Source organism: Convolutriloba macropyga, chromosome 13, assembly GCF_964194025.1.
Source record: "Convolutriloba macropyga chromosome 13, txConMacr16.3, whole genome shotgun sequence".
NCBI lineage: Eukaryota > Metazoa > Xenacoelomorpha > Acoela > Convolutidae > Convolutriloba > Convolutriloba macropyga.
The window spans coordinates 2,466,180-2,486,248 of record NC_134480.1 but is presented as its reverse complement, the minus strand read 5'-3'; the positions used below and the strand labels follow the sequence as shown (position 1 = coordinate 2,486,248).

The 20,069-nt window shown below is 35.2% G+C and overlaps 1 protein-coding gene across 2 annotated transcripts in view; it reads right to left on the bottom strand.

Moving 5' to 3' along the window:
* Positions 1-14,424, bottom strand: part of LOC142352196 (uncharacterized) — a 67,162-nt gene extending 52,738 nt beyond the window's left edge. For both annotated transcript variants that reach the window (XM_075404612.1, XM_075404611.1), the window contains exon 1: positions 13,905-14,424. The gene's annotated coding sequence lies outside the window, so the exon portion shown is untranslated. The remainder of the gene's footprint in view (positions 1-13,904) is intronic.
* Between the last annotated feature and the right edge of the window lie 5,645 nt (positions 14,425-20,069).

The following is a 20,069-nucleotide window of genomic DNA, read 5'->3' as shown; positions in this document are numbered from 1 at the left end:
ATCTTCCGTAGTAGCAGAGACTATGAAATTAATTGGGAATAGTGCCTACGGTTATCAAATAATGGATAGATCGAAACACACGAAGACAAAGTATGTGGATTCAACTTGCGTTTCTAAACTCATAAAAAGTCAGTATTTTCTCACGTTGAACGAAATTGACAGTAATATTTTCGAGGTAGACTTACAAAATCAAATTGTCGAACACAGGGAACCAATCATTGTGGGTTTTTTCATTCTGCAATACGCAAAACTCACATTGTTAGAACTTGTTTACAATTTTTTTGATCGTTTCTGCGACAGAGGAAAGTTTGAATTTATAGATATGGATACAGACAGTTTATATTTAGCTCTCAGTGAAAACAACCTGGACGATATTATAAAACCCGAAATGAAGTCTATCTGGAAAACCTTTCGAGAAAATGACTGTACGGATAACTTCATTCCAAACAGTTTATGTAATTTCTTCCCTAGAAACTGTTGCTCGAAACACAATAAATTTGATCAGAGAACGCCAGGGTTGTTTAAAGAAGAGTTTCGATGCACAGAGATGGTGGCACTTTCTTCAAAAACGTATTGTTGTCTTGACGAGGCAACACAGACAACAAAAATTAGTTCTAAGGGAGTAAACAAGTCTGCACTTATCAACTCGAACCCGATGGAAAAGTACAAAAGAGTTCTCATAGAAAAAGAAAGTGTTGATTCAATCAATAGAGGATTCCGTGTTGTTGGAAACAAAAAAGTTTGTACATATGAACTCAAGAAACGCGGTTTATCTTATTTTTACCCCAAAAGAGTTGTCAGTAGTGATGGAGTGCATACGAGTTGTCTGAAGATATGATAGACATTTTTGTTATTTTCAAATGTTCTTTATTTCAATTTATTGAAAGTTGTATATTTCTTGTTTGTACGATCTACTCTAAATTAGTTGTTCATTTCTTGTTATTGATTTTATTTTAATTTCAAGTGAAACATTTAAGTTTTTCAACCGTGTTTTTTTTTCACGATTCTATGGATAAAGACTAACAAACGTCTGCTAACAATAGTTATAGATGTCACAATTAAATTTCAAACGCACAAACAAGGATCCACATAGTCACGTACACGTGTCTACACATGATCGCATACATATGTTCACTCACTTACACACGTACACGTATCTACTTATAACCGTACACGTAACTTCAGTCGTACACGTACCCACACGTGCACGTGCGAACACGTACCCACACGTGCACGTACAAACACGTACCCACACGTGCACGTACATACACGTACCCACACGTGCACGTACATACACGTACCCACACGTACACGTACAAACACGTACCAACACGTGCACGTACAAACACGTAGCCACACGTGCACGTACATACACGTACCCACACGTGCACATAGCCACACGTGCACGTACATACACGTACCCACACGTGCACGTACAAACACGTAGCCACACGTGCACGTACATACACGTACCCACACGTGCACTTACATACACGTACCCACACGTGCACGTACATACACGTACCCACACGTGCACGTACATACACGTACCCACACGTGCACGTACATGCACGTACCCACACGTGCACGTACATACACGTACCCACACGTGCACGTACCCACACGTACACGTACAAACACGTACCCACACGTGCACGCACACACGTACCCACACCTGCACGTACATACACGTACCCATACGTGTACATATATACACTTACAAACAGGTGCACGTACATACACGTACCCACACACACACACACACACACACACACACACACACACGTACCCACACACACACACGTACCCACACACACACACACACACACACACACACACACACACACGTACCCACACACACACACGTACCCACACACACACACACACACACACACACTCACACACACACACACACCACACACTAACATATGCACACAAGTTAAAATGTTCAGAATTTGGTTGCCTTTAAAAAGGCCGGTTTTTTTGTGTTTATTACACAAGAGCCTCCTCGATTTCCACGAGAAGATTTTCGTTTGCTTGGGGAACATTGCTTAGTAGATAACCGTACCACTGCATTAAGATTTTTATCCGTCCCTCTTGCTGACAAAAGTCGCAAAATCCATCCCTGTAAAAAACGCAATCCAAACATATCATTGTTTTGCATTGTGGTGTTTGACATTCCATCAACCCACATCCACCATCGCATCGATACACTAGCCTCACACATAGGTCACATTCCACTAAGTCAGGTTTTTCTTTATGTTTGTCTTTCAACGGACACAAGTCCCGGGAACAGTTCTCTCGATTGATTTCCTCCATTTGCAACTTCTATTTATAACTCACTTTGTTGTTGGAATGAACTTGAACTTTAATCGAAACAATTAATAGATAACCTATGCGCGTGCCTACTCACTTTTTGAATTTAAATTACCCGCCCTTTTATCCCGTTTAGATTTCCCGCATGTGATTATTCATCCATTCAATTCCCCCTCTTCAACTGTAAAAAGTTCCCAGATTGAATTAATCCCCGCAGGATATCCCGTTATTCAACCTGATAACACACACAATTCCCCACATCCCCTCCCAAATGACCTCTAAAAGTCACGTGACAAGTGGCTCCGAAAAATCACCCTGATCTGCTCCCACCTTACTACTGGGGACTGACTTGTCAAATTTTTGTTGTCAAACTTGAGGCCAAGTGCGTTCTCTTCTTCTATACTTGCAATAATACTCTCTGTCAGTGACCCATTTTCCCAATCGTCAAAATGCCGATCAGGTTTCTGCTCCGGCAAATCGTCATACTCGTCAGAAACACACCAGAGGAATTTAAGTTCCCTCTCCTCCTCAAAAAATCCTCGTTGATTTTCATGTATTGCTTTATAGGACAACTCATAATCACAGAATTGCGCACGGACTGATCTGCTTAGTTCCATGGTGTCCGAGACTTTTAAAGTTGTGTTTTCATTGTGGTTTTTGTAAAAGTCTACAGTTGTCTGTTTGTATGGTACAGAGACTTCAGGCAAATTCTCGATAGCAACAATGAAGACCAGAAGCTGCCTCGGAATTGGGAATGGAGGATCAGCTACCCATCCGAAGCACGTTTTTCTCTCTTTTATAATTGCTACATCATCATTGAAGTCGGGGAAGAAGAAGTGGACTTTGAGATTTTCGTTCAATTTCACAGATTTGATATTCATCATTCCAGCCTTTGTTTGGTTCAAGACGGTTGAAATCCTAAATGAACTAAATTAAAGCAAAATTGCCTCTATAACCATAATCGCTAAATCTTTCTCTCTGAAGCATTTCTATGCTATTTGCCAATGAGTACCATGATTATAATAGCTATTTATTCGCTTTTTTTGGTTTGTTCTCATATTTTATAACAGAACAGACTTACTTGGAATGCGAAATAGGAAGAGGTCCTGTAGATGAAGAATCTTCGCTGAAGAGTTTATAGTTGTCAACTTAGGCTGGTAAAAAAAAGCGCTTCAAATTGTCTCAAGAAAAGAACAAAAGCTAGTTATAGTTAAGTTGTTGAAGAGAAGGAAAAGAAGTAAAATGAGTTGTACTTTTGTTTGTACACTATGATAAAGATGACATCATTATGACGCAATAGTGACGTTATTATTACGGTACTATGAGTAAGACCTCAATCACGTGAGTTGTGCATGCTTAGATAAAGTATGGATCATCATATCGTAAGTAGTATGGTATAGACTTTGTTCACATGAGTTCAATGACCACATAGAATATCTAGGTTTCTGTAATTCGGTAATTGTTCCAATCCTAAGACGTAATTGATCTTAATTTTGTTCTAAAGAGGACAGTGGCCCCATGCAATTATGAAATCATCTATTTGTCCGTAATTGCGAAGATAGTAGGACGTAATTTTTATGGTACTATGATTTAATTGATACATTTTATGACTTATTTCTAACGATAGTGAAAAGTTCGATGAAGTTGTACTCAAAAAACCTCTATCGATCACCTGAGAAGATTCGCCTTTACAAAAGAAGATGTCAAAACCGATGTTTGAAAGATCACTAAATAAACGGATTGTCAGATAGAATTTAAATAAATACAGATGATGATGTTATGTTAAGTTGTCTAATTTTTGATATATTTTCGATAAATATTTGAAAACATTTTGCTATTCTTTACAAAATTTGGTTGTTTTTCTACAATACTAAAAAAATGTGTGAAAATTGAGTATTTTTGACAATATTTAGCTACTTTGTGGTATTTATAAGTGGTAGCAAGTGGACAGTTTTTAATAGAATTGGGTTTCTTGTTAGCAAATATGTTTTTTGTGGCAAAAAGAAAGTGTTTTTTGGTAAGAAATGGCTATTTTTTTAGTATTGAGTAGTTTCTGGTAAAGTTTTGGAAAAATTTCGTCAGATTTGGGTATTTTCTGCAAAAATTGGGTAATTTTTGGCAATAATTGGGTAATTTTTAGTAATAATTGGGTATTTTTGGTAATAATTGGGAATTTTTGGTAAGAATTGGGTGTTTTTTCACCAAGAATTGTGTGTTTTCTGCCAAGAATTGCTATGTTTTTGGCAAGAATTGGGTGTTTATTTCAAGAATTGGGTATTTTTTTAGCAAGAATTGTGTCTATTTTTTAAGAAATAGGTATTTTTAGCATGAATTGGGTATTTGTGGCAAGAATTGGACATTTTTGGCAATAATTGGGTATTTTTTGGCAATAATGGGGTATTTTTTGGCAAAAATTGTGTATTTTTTGCCAAGAACTGGTAATTTTTTGGTAAGAATTTTTTTTCAAGAATTGGGTATTTTTAGCGAGGATGGGGTATTTTTGGCAAGAATTGGGTATTTTAAGCAAGAATGTGATATTTTTCGTGTGAACAGCTTGGGTATCATGCTCTGAGGTACGTCTTTTATGGGAAGAGGTAAATTACCTTACTAATTTAATATTAAGGGATTATCTGACTAATCCCCCTCGTGTGAACAGCGTGGGTATCACGCTGTGAGGTACGTCTTCGGGATATGAGGGGAAAATGGGCTATACGTAATCTTTCTAGATAGGTACATCTTTTATCCCCCTGTCTTGCTAATCCCCCTCGTGTGAACAGCTGGGGTGTCAAGCTGTGGGGTACGTTATTGGAAATTTGCATTATTAAAGTGTAAAATGGTAGGGGGTCAATGACCTTACTGATTTGTTGTTAAGGCACTATCTTGCTAATCCCCCTCGTGTGAACAGCTTGGGTGTCATGCTGTGAGGTACACCTTTGAAAATTTACATTATTTAAGTGTAATATGGGAATCGGTAAATGACCTTACTAATTTAATATTAAGGGATTATCTTGCTAATCTCCCTCGCGTGAACAGCTTGGGTATCATGCTGTGAGGTACGTCTTTGAAATCAGATGTTAGTAAAATGCAATTTGGTAAGGGGACAATGACCTTACTGATTCGATGTTAAGGCACTGTCTCGCTAATCCCCTTCGTGCGAACAGCTTGGCTGTCACGCTGTGAGGTACATCTCTGGAAATTTACATTAGTAAACTGTAATATGGTAGGGGGTCAATGTCCTTACTAATTTGTTAAGGAACTGTCTTGCTAATCCCCTTCGTGTGAACAGCTTGGGTATCATGCTGTGAGGTACACTTTTGAAAATCACGTAAACCGTACGTAAGTGTAAATAAGTCACCCTATCTAATTTAATATTAAAACATTACCTAACTAATCCCCTTTGAGAGAACAGCTTGGGTGTCATGCTGTGAGGTACGTCTTTGGAAATTTACATTAGTAAACTGTAATATGGTAGGTGGTCATTGTCCTTACTAATTTGTTAAGGCACTGTCTTGCTAAACCCCTTCGTGTGAACAGCTTGGGTTTCATGCTGTGAGGTACGTTTTTGGAAATTTACGTTATTAAAGTGTAATTTGGTAGGGGTCGATGACCTTATTAATTTGTTGTAAAGGCACTATCTTGCTAATCCTCTTCGTGTGAACAGCTTGGGTGTCATGCTGTGAGGTACATCTTTGGAAATTTACGTTATTAAAGTGTAATTTGGTAGTTGGTCGATGACCTTATTAATTTGTTGTTAAGGCACTATCTTGCTAATCCCCTTCGTGTGAACAGCTTGCGTGTCATGCTGTGAGGTACGTCTTTGGAAATTTACGTTATTAAAGTGTAAATTGGTAGGGGGTCGATGAGCTTATTATTTTGTTCTTTAGGTAATATCTTGCTAATGCCCTTCGTGTGAACAGCTTGGGTGTCATGCTGTGAGGTACGTCTTTGGAAATGTATGTTATTAAATTGTAATTTGGTAGGGTATCGATGACCTTATTAATTTGTTGTGAAGTCACTTTCTTGCTAATCCCCTTCGGGTGAACAGCTTGGGTGTCATGCTGTGAGGTACGTCTTTGAAAATTTACGTTATTAAAATGTAATTTGGTAGGGGGTCGATGAGCTTATTAATTTGTTGTTAAGGCACTATCTTGCTAATCCCCTTCGTGTGAACAGCTTGGGTGTCATGCTGTGAGGTACATTTTTGAAAATCACGTAAACCGTACGTAAGTGTGAATAAGTCACCCTATCTAATTTAATATTAAAACATTACCTAACTAATCCCCTTTGAGAGAACAGCTTGGGTGTCATGCTGTGAGGTACGTCTTTGGAAATTTACATTAGTAAACTGTAATATGGTAGGGGGTCATTGTCCTTACTAATTTGTTAAGGCACTGTCTTGCTAAACCCCTTCGTGTGAACAGCTTGGGTTTTATGCTGTGAGGTACGTTTTTGGAAATTTACGTTATTAAAGTGTAATTTGGTAGGGGTCGATGACCTTATTAATTTGTTGTAAAGGCACTATCTTGCTAATCCTCTTCGTGTGAACAGCTTGGGTGTCATGCTGTGAGGTACATCTTTGGAAATTTACGTTATTAAAGTGTAATTTGGTAGTTGGTCGATGACCTTATTAATTTGTTGTTAAGGCACTATCTTGCTAATCCCCTTCGTGTGAACAGCTTGCGTGTCATGCCGTGAGGTACGTCTTTGGAAATTTACGTTATTAGAGTGTAAATTGGTAGGGGGTCGATGAGCTTATTATTTTGTTCTTTAGGTAATATCTTGCTAATGCCCTTCGTGTGAACAGCTTGGGTGTCATGCTGTGAGGTACGTCTTTGGAAATTTACGTTATTAAAGTGTAAATTGGTAGGGGGTCGATGAGCTTATTATTTTGTTCTTTAGGTAATATCTTGCTAATGCCCTTCGTGTGAACAGCTTGGGTGTCATACTGTGAGGTACGTTTTTGAAAATTCGTTCGTAACTGTAAATGAGTCATCCTAAATTATTATTAAAGGATTATCTTGCTAATCCCCTTAGTGCGAACAGCTTGGGTATCATGCTGTGAGGTACTTCCTTGGAATTTGAGGGAAAATGGGTTATACCTAATCTTAATACATAGGTACTTCCTTTTACCCCCCCCCCCCCCAGCTTTGCTCACGATACACTACTCACAAATTTAAAGCATTGTTGTTCGGAAAAACTTGTCAGTTAAGATCTCAAAAAAAGAACAATCGTTCACGTTTATGAAGAGATTACATGATATGAGAGATAACAGTTAATGCATTCTCTTTGTCAGTCCAAACAAAAAAAAACATTTGGTCAACTGAAAAAAAAACGTTCCAATTGTTCTGCCCTGTTAAATAGGATAACAAGCGCTTGTATTCCTTGTTTCAATAATGCTTTTTTTGGAGAAACGATTTGACCATATAAAACATTAACAGATAACATTATCCACAAATTTGAAGCATTGTTGTTCGGAAAACGTGTCAGTTAATACCTCAAAAAGAATAATCGTTCACGTTTATGAAGAGATTACATGATATGAGAGATAACAGTTAATGCATTCTCTTTGTCAGTCTAAACAAAAAAAACATTTGGTCAACTGAAAAAAAAACGTTCCAATTGTTCTGCCCTGTTAAATAGGATAACAAGCGCTTGTATTCATTGTCTCAATAACGATTTTGGAGAAAAGATTTGAACATAAAATTTGAGCAGATACAAAACTTATCCACAATTTTGATGGATTTTTTGTTCGGAAAAACGTGTTTCGTAAATGCAATGGAACTCAATTTGATAACAAAAATTACAAAAAACTTCAAGAGTACTCGTGGAAGTTATAAATTACAAACTTTCGAGAGTTTTGACGGTTTCTTCATAATTTTCTCCTTTTTCTGTTTAAGCAAAGCAGTTAGAGCGACAACATTGAACCCGCCAAATTTTTAATTTTTTTATTTCAAAAAACAGTCTTAGTGTTCTCTCATCCTTTTTTCGAATAAGCTTATCGTCGAGAGTTTTAGCAGCAAAAAATGATAAATTTTTACGCTTTTAAGTTCTTGATTTTATTGCAATTTCTTTGTTTAAACAATTTTAAACAACAAAGCCTAAATATTTTGTTAGTTCAACCTATATATTTCTTTACGACTAGTAGGTTAGACCTTTTATGCTCGCACACTCCACCCTCCTCCTCTTTTCCTCCCTCTAGTGGTAATACCTCGCTCTTCCTCCCTCTAAGTGTTGGAATTCCAAACACTATGTTTTCGCGAATTGCAAAGACGATATTTGGGGAACACTGAATGTGCCCATGAAACTAGAAAAATGCACCATTCTACTTTTTCGGGCCAGGCAAAATCAAATCTTGGCATTTTCTCTGCCCAGAGACATCGCAAATCTTGGATGCTCCCGATTTGTCTGTCCAAAAAACCAAGACGTAATTTTTTTTTCTGCCCAGAAAACTCCGAGATCGGCTCTGGGGTGTTTTCTTCACAGCTTGCTCGTATTAGACCTGATCAGTTTCTGTATCCGGCCCAAAACTTTCACATAAACTTTTTTCTAAATCAGTTCTGGTCGTCACTGTAGAAATGGTACTGGATCATATGCATTTGCATAAACTTACCTATATTCAACAGTATGAATAAATGGAAGTGCCAAACAAACCGTGGGGGGGGCTATCAGAAAATATCCAGTGGAGATTTACCAATGAGTTTGTGAACAATGTGTACAAACATCCAATTTCCTTACAATCATCAGAATCAAAATGTTCTCCAAACTAAACCAGTTGAGTCATAGTGATCAAGGATTAGGCAAAATCACGCATTTTTGAACAGAAATAGAAAAAGATTTTTTGTACAAAAGAAACCGATCGGATATGTTCATATTTTTATTGTTAACACTATTTCTCTCGTCGATTTCAAGCAATTCATCTCAAGTTTTTTATGGAGATCCTTTTATTTGATTTTTCACTTGTCAGACTGTACAAAACAAACATTTGGTCAACTAAAATAGATTGAAATTGTTCTTTTCCCTCTTAAGGGATATCTATATATCATCTACAATCTAGTGCCTTTAATTTTATAGTATCAAATTCAACTATCTACACATGCGTATCTGGATAACAAGCTCGTATTCATTGTTTCATTTACGCTTTTAGAAAAACGGTTTGAAAATTAAACTTGAGCCAATAAAAAATGATCCAGATCTTTGAGAGTACTCGTGTGAAGTGAAAATTTTAATTTGTCCAGAGTTTTGACGCTGTTTTTTTATAATTTCCTCGTCTTTGGGGTAGGCGAAGCAGTTGCAGCGAGAAAATTGAACCGACAAACTTTTAACTTATTTTCGTATCTTTAAAAGGGGTCTGAGTTCTCTTATCCCTTTTTCATATAAGCCTATCATCGAGAGTTTGAGCAGCAAAATATGTCAAAATATCAAGATTTTTAAACAATAAAACCTAAATATTTTATTTGTTCATTCCATAAGTTCAATTACAGCTAGTAGATTGGACCTTTTCTGCTAACAACCCCCCTCTCCTCCACCCTCCCTACTTCTATTTGAGCAGCAAATAATATCAAGTTTTTTTGCCATTTTCGGTTCTTGATCCGACTGCAGTTTCTCTGTCTCAATTACGCTTTTGGAGAAACGATTTGACCATATAAAACTTGAACAGATAACATTATCCAAAAATTTGAAGCATTTTTTGTTCGGAAAACGTGTCAGTTAATACCTCAAAAAAAGAATAATCTCGTTAACGTTAATGAAGAGATTAACTTTTCAATAGTTAATGCATTACCTTTGTTAGTCCAAACAAAAAAAAACATTTGGTCAACTGAAAAAAAACATTCCAATTGTTCTGCCTGTTAAATAGGATAACAAGCGCTTGTATTCATTGTCTCAACTACGCTTTTGGAGACACGATTTGAACATAAAACTTGAACAGATACAAAACTCATACACAATTTTGATGCATTTATTGTTCGGAAAAACGTGTTTCGTAAATGCTTTGGAACTAAATTTGACGAAATTTCACAAAAACTACAAAGCAAAACTTCAAAACTTCAAGAGTACTCCTGGAAGTTAGAAATTTAATATTTTCCAGAGTTTTGATGCTGTTTCTTCATAAATTTCTCATCTTTGTGTTTAGGCAAAGCAGTTGGAGCAGCAAAATTGAACCCAAAAGTTGGAGTTAAAAAAACAGTCTTAGTGTTCTCTCATCCTTTTTTCGCATAAGCTTATCATCGAGAGTTTGAGCAGCAAATAATATCAAATTTTTACCATTTTCGGTTCCTGATCTGGCTGCAGTTTCTTTGTCTCAATTATGCTTTTGGAGAAACGATTTGACCATATAAAACTTGAACAGATAACATTATCCAAAAATTTGAAGCATTTTTTGTTCGGAAAAATGTGTCAGTTAAAACCTCAACAAAAAGAATAATCGTTCACGTAAATGAAGAGATTAACTTTTCAATAGTTAATGCATTACCTTTGTCAGTCCAAACAAAAAAAAACATTTGTTCAACTGGAAAAAAACATTCCAATTGTTCTGCCTGTTAAATAGGATAACAAGCGCTTGTATTCATTGTCTCAACTATGCTTTTGGAGACACGATTTGAACATAAAACTTGAACAGATACAAAACTCATACACAATTTTGATGCATCTATTGTTCGGAAAAACGTGTTTCGTAAATGCTTTGGAACTAAATTTGACGAAATTTCACAAAAATTACAGATCAACACTTCAAGAGTACTCCATGAAGGTAGAAATTTAATATTTTCCAGAGTTTTGATGCTGTTTCTTCATAAATTTCTCATCTTTGTGTTTAGGCAAAGCAGTTGAGCAACAAAAATGAACCCAAAAATTGGAGTTAAAAAAACAGTCTTAGTGTTCTTTCATCCTTTTTTCGCATAAGCTTATCATCGAGAGTTTGAGCAGCAAATAATATCAAGTTTTTACCATTTTCGGTTCTTGATCTGAGTGCAGTTTCTCTGTCTCAATTATGCTTTTGGAGAAACGATTTGACCATATAAAACTTGAACAGATATCATTATCCACAACTTTAAAGCATTTTTTGTTCGGAAAAATGTGTCAGTTAAAACCTCAACAAAAAGAATAATCGTTCAAGTTAATGAAGAGATTAACTTTTCAATAGTTAATGCATTACCTTTGTTAGTCCAAACAAAAAAAACATTTGGTCAACTGAAAAAAAAACATTCCAATTGTTCTGCCTGTTAAATAGGATAACAAGCGCTTGTATTCATTGTCTCAACTATGCTTTTGGAGACACGATTTGAACATAAAACTTGAACAGATACAAAACTCATACACAATTTTGATGCATCTATTGTTCGGAAAAACGTGTTTCGTAAATGCTTTCGAACTAAATTTGACGAAATTTCACAAAAATTACATAGCAAAACTTCAAGAGTACTCCTGGAAGTTAGAAATTTAATATTCTCCAGTGTTTTGATGCTGTTTCTTCATAAATTTCTCATCTTTGTGTTTAGGCAAAGCAGTTGGAGCAGCAAAATTGAACCCAAAAGTTGGAGTTAAAAAAACAGTCTTAGTGTTCTCTCATCCTTTTTTCGCATAAGCTTATCATCGAGAGTTTGAGCAGCAAATAATATCAAGTTTTTACCATTTTCGGTTCTTGATCCGACTGCAGTTTCTCTGTCTCAATTATGCTTTTGGAGAAACGATTTGACCATATAAAACTTGAACAGATAACATTATCCACAACTTTGAAGCATTTTTGTTCGGAAAAATGTGTCAGTTAAAACCTCAACAAAAAGAATAATCGTTAACGTTAATGAAGAGATTAACTTTTCAATAGTTAATGCATTACCTTTGTTAGTCCAAACAAAAAAAACATTTGGTCAACTGAAAAAAAAACATTCCAATTGTTCTGCCTGTTAAATAGGATAACAAGCGCTTGTATTCATTGTCTCAACTACGCTTTTGGAGACACGATTTGAACATAAAACTTGAACAGATACAAAACTCATACACAATTTTGATGCATTTATTGTTCGGAAAAACGTGTTTCGTAAATGCTTTGGAACTAAATTTGACGAAATTTCACAAAAACTACAAAGCAAAACTTCAAAATTTCAAGAGTACTCCTGGAAGTTAGAAATTTAATATTTTCCAGAGTTTTGATGCTGTTTCTTCATAAATTTCTCATCTTTGTGTTTAGGCAAAGCATTTGGAGCGACAAAATTGAAACCAAAAGTTGGAGTTAAAAAAATATTCTTAGTGTTCTCTCATCCTTTTTTCGTATAAGCTTATCATCGACAGTTTGAGCAGCAAATAATATCAAGTTTTTACCATTTTCGGTTCTTGATCTGACTGCAGTTTCTCTGTCTCAATTATGCTTTTGGAGAAACGATTTGACCATATAAAACTTGAACAGATAACATTATCCAAAAATTTGAAGCATTTTTTGTTCGGAAAACGTGTCAGTTAATACCTCAAAAAAAGAATAATCTCGTTAACGTTAATGAAGAGATTAACTTTTCAATAGTTAATGCATTCTCTTTGTCAGTCCAAACAAAAAAAAACATTTGGTCAACTGAAAAAAAAACGTTCCAATTGTTCTGCCCTGTTAAATAGGATAACAGTCGCTTGTATTCATTGTCTCAATAACGCTTTTGGAGACAAGATTTGAACATAAAATTTGAGCATATACAAAACTCATCCACAATTTTCATGGATTTTTCGTTCGGAAAAACGCGTTTCGTAAATGCAATGGAACTAAATTTGATGAAATTTCACAAAAATTACAAAAAAAAACTTCAAGAGTACTCGTGGAAGTTAGAATATACAAATTTTCTAGAGTTTTGACGGTTTCTTCATAATTTTCTCCTCTTTGTGTTTAAGCAAAGCAGTTAGAGCGACAACATTGAACCCGCCAAATTTTTAATTTGTTTTTCTATCTCAAAAAACAGTCTTAGTGTTCTCTCATCCTTTTTTCGTATAAGTCTATCATCGGGAGTTTGAGCAGCAATTAATATCAAATTTTCAATATTTTCGGTTCTTGATTTGACTGCACTTTCTTTGTCTAAAGAATTTTAAACAATAAAACTTAAATGTTTTATTTGTTTATTCTATATATTTAAATACAGCCAGTAGATTGGACCGGTGGGGGGGGGGGGGGCTTGGTGAGTCCAAGAAATAAAATGTTTTTTTTTTTGCAACACAAAACAAACTGATTGGATGCATTCATATTTTTGTTTTGTTATTAACACTATTTTCCTCATCGATTTTCAGCAGTTAATCTGAAGTTTTTTTTGAGATTATATTTTTTCAAAGATATGTTTTAACATCCCCCCCCCCCCCCCCCCCCCCACCTCTTGGACTCACTACCCGGATCATAGTAACGTAGTAAATCAGCGGTGAATCGTATTATTTCTGTCTCTGTTTTTATGAACAGATTATGATCATGTCACTTTAAAACAATCTGAACCAGGAAGAATTGAATTCTTGGTTTAACTTATTAGCACTAACCTCAGCGGGAGGGGTCGGGGGGGGGGGGGGGGGGGGTGGTTGACAAATGAAAATGAACCGAAATACAAATTTATGTAGATAACAAAAACACATACCTAATTGCAAATTGAGTCGCTGTTTGAGAGATAAAATGATGATGTAACTGCTGTAAATGTATTTTTAATGATGAAAATAGTTGTAATTTGAAGTAAATAATAACCGATTATCCAAATTGGCTAAAACCAGTAAAAATTATACAACTAAAGACTAGTTTTAACTCGACAAACTTTTTCACAAATCCAAGTCAGTTTTTTTGCATGCGTTAAGCTAATAAAAAGTTAAAATTACTGAATTATAGAAAAATTCTCTTTCTGTCTGCTTACTGGGAATTTGTTTGTTTTCGATTTCAAAGTTGGTAACTCAGGACTAATAAAATTATCTGTCTCAAGGCCTGAATTTTCAGCCAATCAAATTGCAAATAACAGTGAGCTTTCGTTCAATAATTGTAATTGAAAGCTCGACAAGAATTTGGAATTATAGCAGTGAAAGACGACGAATGGGCATTGAGCATAATCGTAAAAAAAAATAGAAATTGAGCAATTTTTTATTAATAGAGTAACTTCAAACATCAATCAATGGTCAAATTTTATGATAACATTATCAATGCAGGATAAAATTTTTTATATATCTGTCTAAAATATAGAGATCAAAATTAAAGAGGTCATAAAAAAGTAATTTAAAATTGACCATAATAATTGCGAGAGCCCAAAATAAGAACCTAACCTGACAAGTTTTGTTTGTTTTTGAAACAAAACGTTATAAACAGTGAGTTATAACTAGCTTCCAATAATAAACCGCACTAAAACATTCAAAACTTTCGTTATGGGCTAATTTGATATTCGGCTCAAATTCTTTCAAATTTCGAAATTCTTCTGAACAAAATCGAAAAGCATCTTAAATTAGATTCTGCGAACTTGTTTGAAATCACTCTAGAAAACTACAAATCATGAATTTAAATAATGATGAAAACAGAAATAGCTTGCAGTTATTTTTTACATGGTGGATAAATAAACTATAAGGAATAAATTCAACGGTTAAAGCGATGAACAAATTTTAAACGTTAAGGCTGCAATTTTTATCTATATTTCTCAGAAATATAAATTTACCACACCAACATGTTACTTTACTTACCAACATGTATAAATGGTTGAAAATATACAAACAGTGCCACTACTGTATGTGGTGCTAGGAAAATTGGCCGACAGGGCGTTTAGCCGACAAGGAAAAAATGGGAAATTTAGCCGACAGTTTTATCATAATTGGTCATAAAAGTCTCATTGGTCCATAAATCAGTAGTTCGGTTGTGATAGATTCATATCAAGTCCCACGGGCCGTTGAGGCATGGCCATGGCCCGCGAGGCATGGCCATGGCCCGCGAGGCATGGCCAGATGCGGTTAAATACCCTCGTTACACTAGTTGATAATCCTTCGTTACACTAGTCGATGAAAAAACTGCGGTATATTTGTCCACTTACGAAATAGTGTTTTAAATTGGCCAATCACAGCTTCAGAATAAGTTTTATTGCTCATTTTACTTAAATTGTCGGCTAAATTTCTCATTTTTTGGTTGTCGGCTAAACGCCCTGTCGGCCAATACGGCGGTCACCGCCACTACTGTATGTATTTGCATCAAATAGCATGAGCATATATACTATAATTTGATATATGTTATTAAAACATATAAGAAAGACAAATAAAAGCACGTACGGCGGTGCTGAAGTTAAACATAACAGAATTTTAAAAATCAAGCATTTGGATCTTTTCAACAATTGCCCCCCCCCCTTTGGTACCTAGTAGAGAATCGCCACCCCTTTTGTTCTATACTTTACGCGCGCGAAGCGCGCCCACCGACCCGCCAGTCGGAAATTCTTTTCGCTTTGTATTCCAATTCGGCTAATTGCCCTAGCATGGCGCATTTCATTCTATCCAATTTAACACAGCATACACTGAAAGTTTAGTCGTCTCTGATTGGTTAATAAATGGCTCGCTTAAATTCTATTCAAGAATAGGCCCCCCTTTTGCAAAGGGGGGGGGGGGGGGGGACAATTGTTGAAAAGATCCAAGCATTTTTCAACACATACAAGGTCAATTTTTGCTGCTATATGTTATAAATTCTACACAATATTTCCTGAACAAAAAATGGCGGAAAACTCCGGAAAAGTGAAATAAAATTTGGTCAGGTCTTGGTCATACACTTGACATTAAACTATCTTATCCATGGTGCTAGGAAAATTAGCGGACAGGGCGTTTAGCCGACAAGAAAAAATTGAGAAAATTAGCCAATTGTTTGATAATTATTCGCCGAAAAAAAACCTCATTGAACGATAAATCAAAAGTTTGGTCGATAATATAGTGCAGGCGGGCGACAGCCGCACCTCACTGGCCAAGCCTCTGGCGGGGGGGGGGGGGGGGGGGGTTGCAAACGCATAGACCTTCGTAACGCTAGTTGATAAAAACTTACGAAAATATATTTGCCGGCTTACAAAAGGCCGTTTTAAATTGGCCAATCAAAGCTTCAGATATAGTCTACTAGCGCAGTTTCCGTGAATTGAGGGCTATATTTCTCAATTTTTGGTTTGTGGGCTAAACGCCCCGTCGGCCAACACGGCGGCCACCCACATCCATATATTTGATTACATATTGCCGGCTTAAGTTTGAAATTCTCAATTAAAAACAAAAGAGAAAAATAAGCTAATCAAATTTTTAAGTGTCGCTTTCTAGTAGCAAAATCTACAGAAAACTACCCGAATCGACTTCGAATGGCTGTCTTGAAAGATCTTGCAAGATTCTGGCCGAATCTTGCCTGACGATACGTCGTCTTGCAAGATTTTCTTCCAAAATCTGGCAAGATCTTGCAAGATAACCATTCATCTTGCAAATATGCAAATAAATGGAACATGATCGAGCAGGATCAGAATGAGACGAGAACGTTATTTCCTAACCTTTTTTTTCGTTTTAGTAAAGTTTTACAATTAAGATAGGGTCAAAATTATTTTTTTTCGGCGCAAACTAAAAAATTAAGTAATTAAAGAAAAGACTTTGTATTTTTTTGCCAAATAAAAATTGTGAAATACAAAAAAGATCTGATGTAAATTTTGAATCAAATTATCTTTTAAACTCACTCCGATATATTTTGGGAAGTTTTTTCGCTAAATGAATAGTAATGAGTCTATAAGAGCCAATGAGAGCAGGACTCGACCGGAACGCATTTGCAAGAATCTTGCATGATATCGATTCTTCTGGCAAGATCGTGCAAGATAGCCATTGGCTTTCAATATCTTGCACGATAGTAATTTTTTGCAAGAATCTTGAAAGATTTTGATAAATAACCATCTGGTGTCGACTAGGGTAAACTTCAAAATAAGCTGTTGAGAACAAAAAATATTTTAAAATGCTTAAAAAAAGAAATAAACAGATATCAGCAGAAAAGAATAAAAGGGGTCGAAAATTAACATAATTTTTTTCCTTAATTCATTTTTTAAAACGTAGTTGACATCAATGAAAACAGAAGATTGCATGAAGCAATCATGATATTCACCAAATCTCTAAAAGCATTCTGTAGACAGTAAAATCTTTTAAAAAAATCTCGTCTCAAACAAAACAGAATTTGTCCCCCATTTAACTTATAGGTTTCAATTGCTAACCAATAAGTATTTTAAAACATAATTGATTATATGAAAAACAGCTTCGGTGGAGAAAATTAGATTAAAATGTAAAAGTTAGTTTAAAAGATAGCATGTGAGCCAAAAAATCTGGCAACGTTTTTTCACACTTGAGTTTCTTGCGTCATAAGAAAAGTAAGAAGGAAATGACAGCTTGATCTTTTCCCAGCTTTTCAAAAACAAATATTAGCGAAACAAATTTTGATTTTTTTTAACTCAATACACCTCCACTTTTTTGTTTATTCACCTAACCTATAAGAAAAGCATAAAACAAAAATGGCTCTGCGAGACAAACACTCCTCCAACGCTACTACGTTACTTGTTTTCTTCATTAAAAATCACTTCCCCAATACTCTTTCTTGACTAAATAAAGCAGCTAGTTGTGGTTCTGAATTTTTCTCGTTTGTGTTGTTTCTTTGAGCATCGCTAGCCAATCAACATAACGTCTGCGACTGCAGTTAATAGAAGTCAATGTATCGAGAGGCCTGTTCTCAGAGGGCTCAAGAAAAATCATAGTAGCTGATTGAACACAAAATGAGCTGAAGATTTCTGATAAATTAAAAAAAAATCTAATAACAAAATCATGATAACTTTGCCTAGACTTTCTTTCTGTCTACAGACTGCAAGTTGTACCCACAAAGTTTATTTAGATAAATGTTTTCTCTCGTAAAATTCACAGTGAGGAAAACCTCAGTATAATTAGCAAAAAGTCTTGTCTGAATTTTGTCTTCAAATATAATTAATTTAGACCATTTCATGAAAGTATTAATGTTTTCCTGGCAAATCTATCCAAGCAAAATTTTGAATTACAGGAAAACGTATAATACAATTCTGACCCTCTGAAATGCTTTAGGTGGTGCAAAAAAACACATTAGGCCGCAAAACGTACAACTTACATGTTTGCCAATTTTTTGCTGTGAGTGTGACTGATCACGCTTCCCCAATTCATTTTTTGTGATTTCACTTGAATACATTTTACCAAGAAAAATTGAAAAGATAGCACTGAACAGCAATGATGAAAATATAAAAGAATTTATGCTTAATTAGATGTCTAACTTAGGCAATTTTACAAATTTTTAATATGTACGCGCGGTTTAGAGCTCCATATAAAACAGCAAATTTGAATTCTGAACGGAATCCACTTTGATTTTTGTTGTTAATTGTGGAGATGTTAACAATTTTACATTTTTAAAGTAAGTGTTAAAAAAGTTTTTGATATTTCTTATTAGCCTATTAGCTCACTCTGATGATAAAACAGCTTTGAAACATATGCATAAACACAGAAATAGATGCTTTCATTATCAACATTTTATGACTTCAGAACATAATCAGACGATTCTGTTCACTTTGAACCCAATAATGGAAAATTAAGTGTTACGATTATTTCAAAGTTTTGTTAAAGGATATAGATCGATTAGATTTAAATCACTGGAACGATAAGTGGCTAATTTTTATTCACTTTTTTCATGTTCTACATTTTTTTTGTTGAAAAATAGTTTACCATTTTGTTGTTGAAGTCATGATTCAAATATACTTTACCACAAAATAGCGTACGTTCTCTATAAGTAAGTAGTTACTTAAATATTATTTTGGTTTTTTTAAATAACAAACGGGTATTTTAGCTTTAAAATATTTTCTCATTTGACATTTTGTTCAACAATAGTCACTCATAAATCTGTAAATCTGTAGAGCAAGTTCATGATATACATTCATTATTTGCTTACTTATAACTAATTGCTTTGTTATTTTCATAAAACTTGGCATTAATAATTTATTAATATCCAAGAAAGCCTTAGTGTCGGTTTTTAGAGACCAATTGGTCTTACTTAACAGTGGCAATTTTGTGAAAAAAATTTGGGTCATTGTATCATTACTTTTGTATCGTTATCAAAATCTCATTATTACAAAACTTGCTGTTTTAATTCGAGTTCATCATGGTCTCTGTCTTTAACAGAAAGTATGCTTTTAAAAAATTGTTTTCATTCCGTTGATTATTTCAAAAAATCTTTATTTAAAATATTTCAAACTAAATTTTTGCAATTTTGTAATTGATTATTGGAGAGTACAGATCTTGATCTTTGTCTTCTCTGAAAGCAGAACAATCTGACATTTATTCTATTAGAAAATGGAAAATATAATATTTTGCGCCTTAACAGTAATTTGAAATAGGTACCCAAGTCAAGGTGGCCAGACCGAAGTGACCCCTGATCAGACCATTTTCGAGCGCACACATGTTCCTGGTGCGCTCGAATTACATGGTCTGGAATAAAATTTGAGCGCACTTTCATCTGGACAATGGTCTGGAACTTGTCTGATCAGGGGTCACTTCGGTCTGGGACGGTCTGATCAGAGACAATTTCGAACGCACACTAGTCTGATCAGGGGAGGTTTTTGAGCGCACTTTAGTCTGATCAGAGGACGTTTCGAAAGCACTTTAATCTGATCAGGGGCGTTTCGAACGCACTTTTGTCTGATCAGAGATGTTTCGAGCGCACTTTTGTCTGATCAGGTGACGTTTCGAGAGAATAAATAGGTTAAAAACTGTCGGAAAAAATCTAC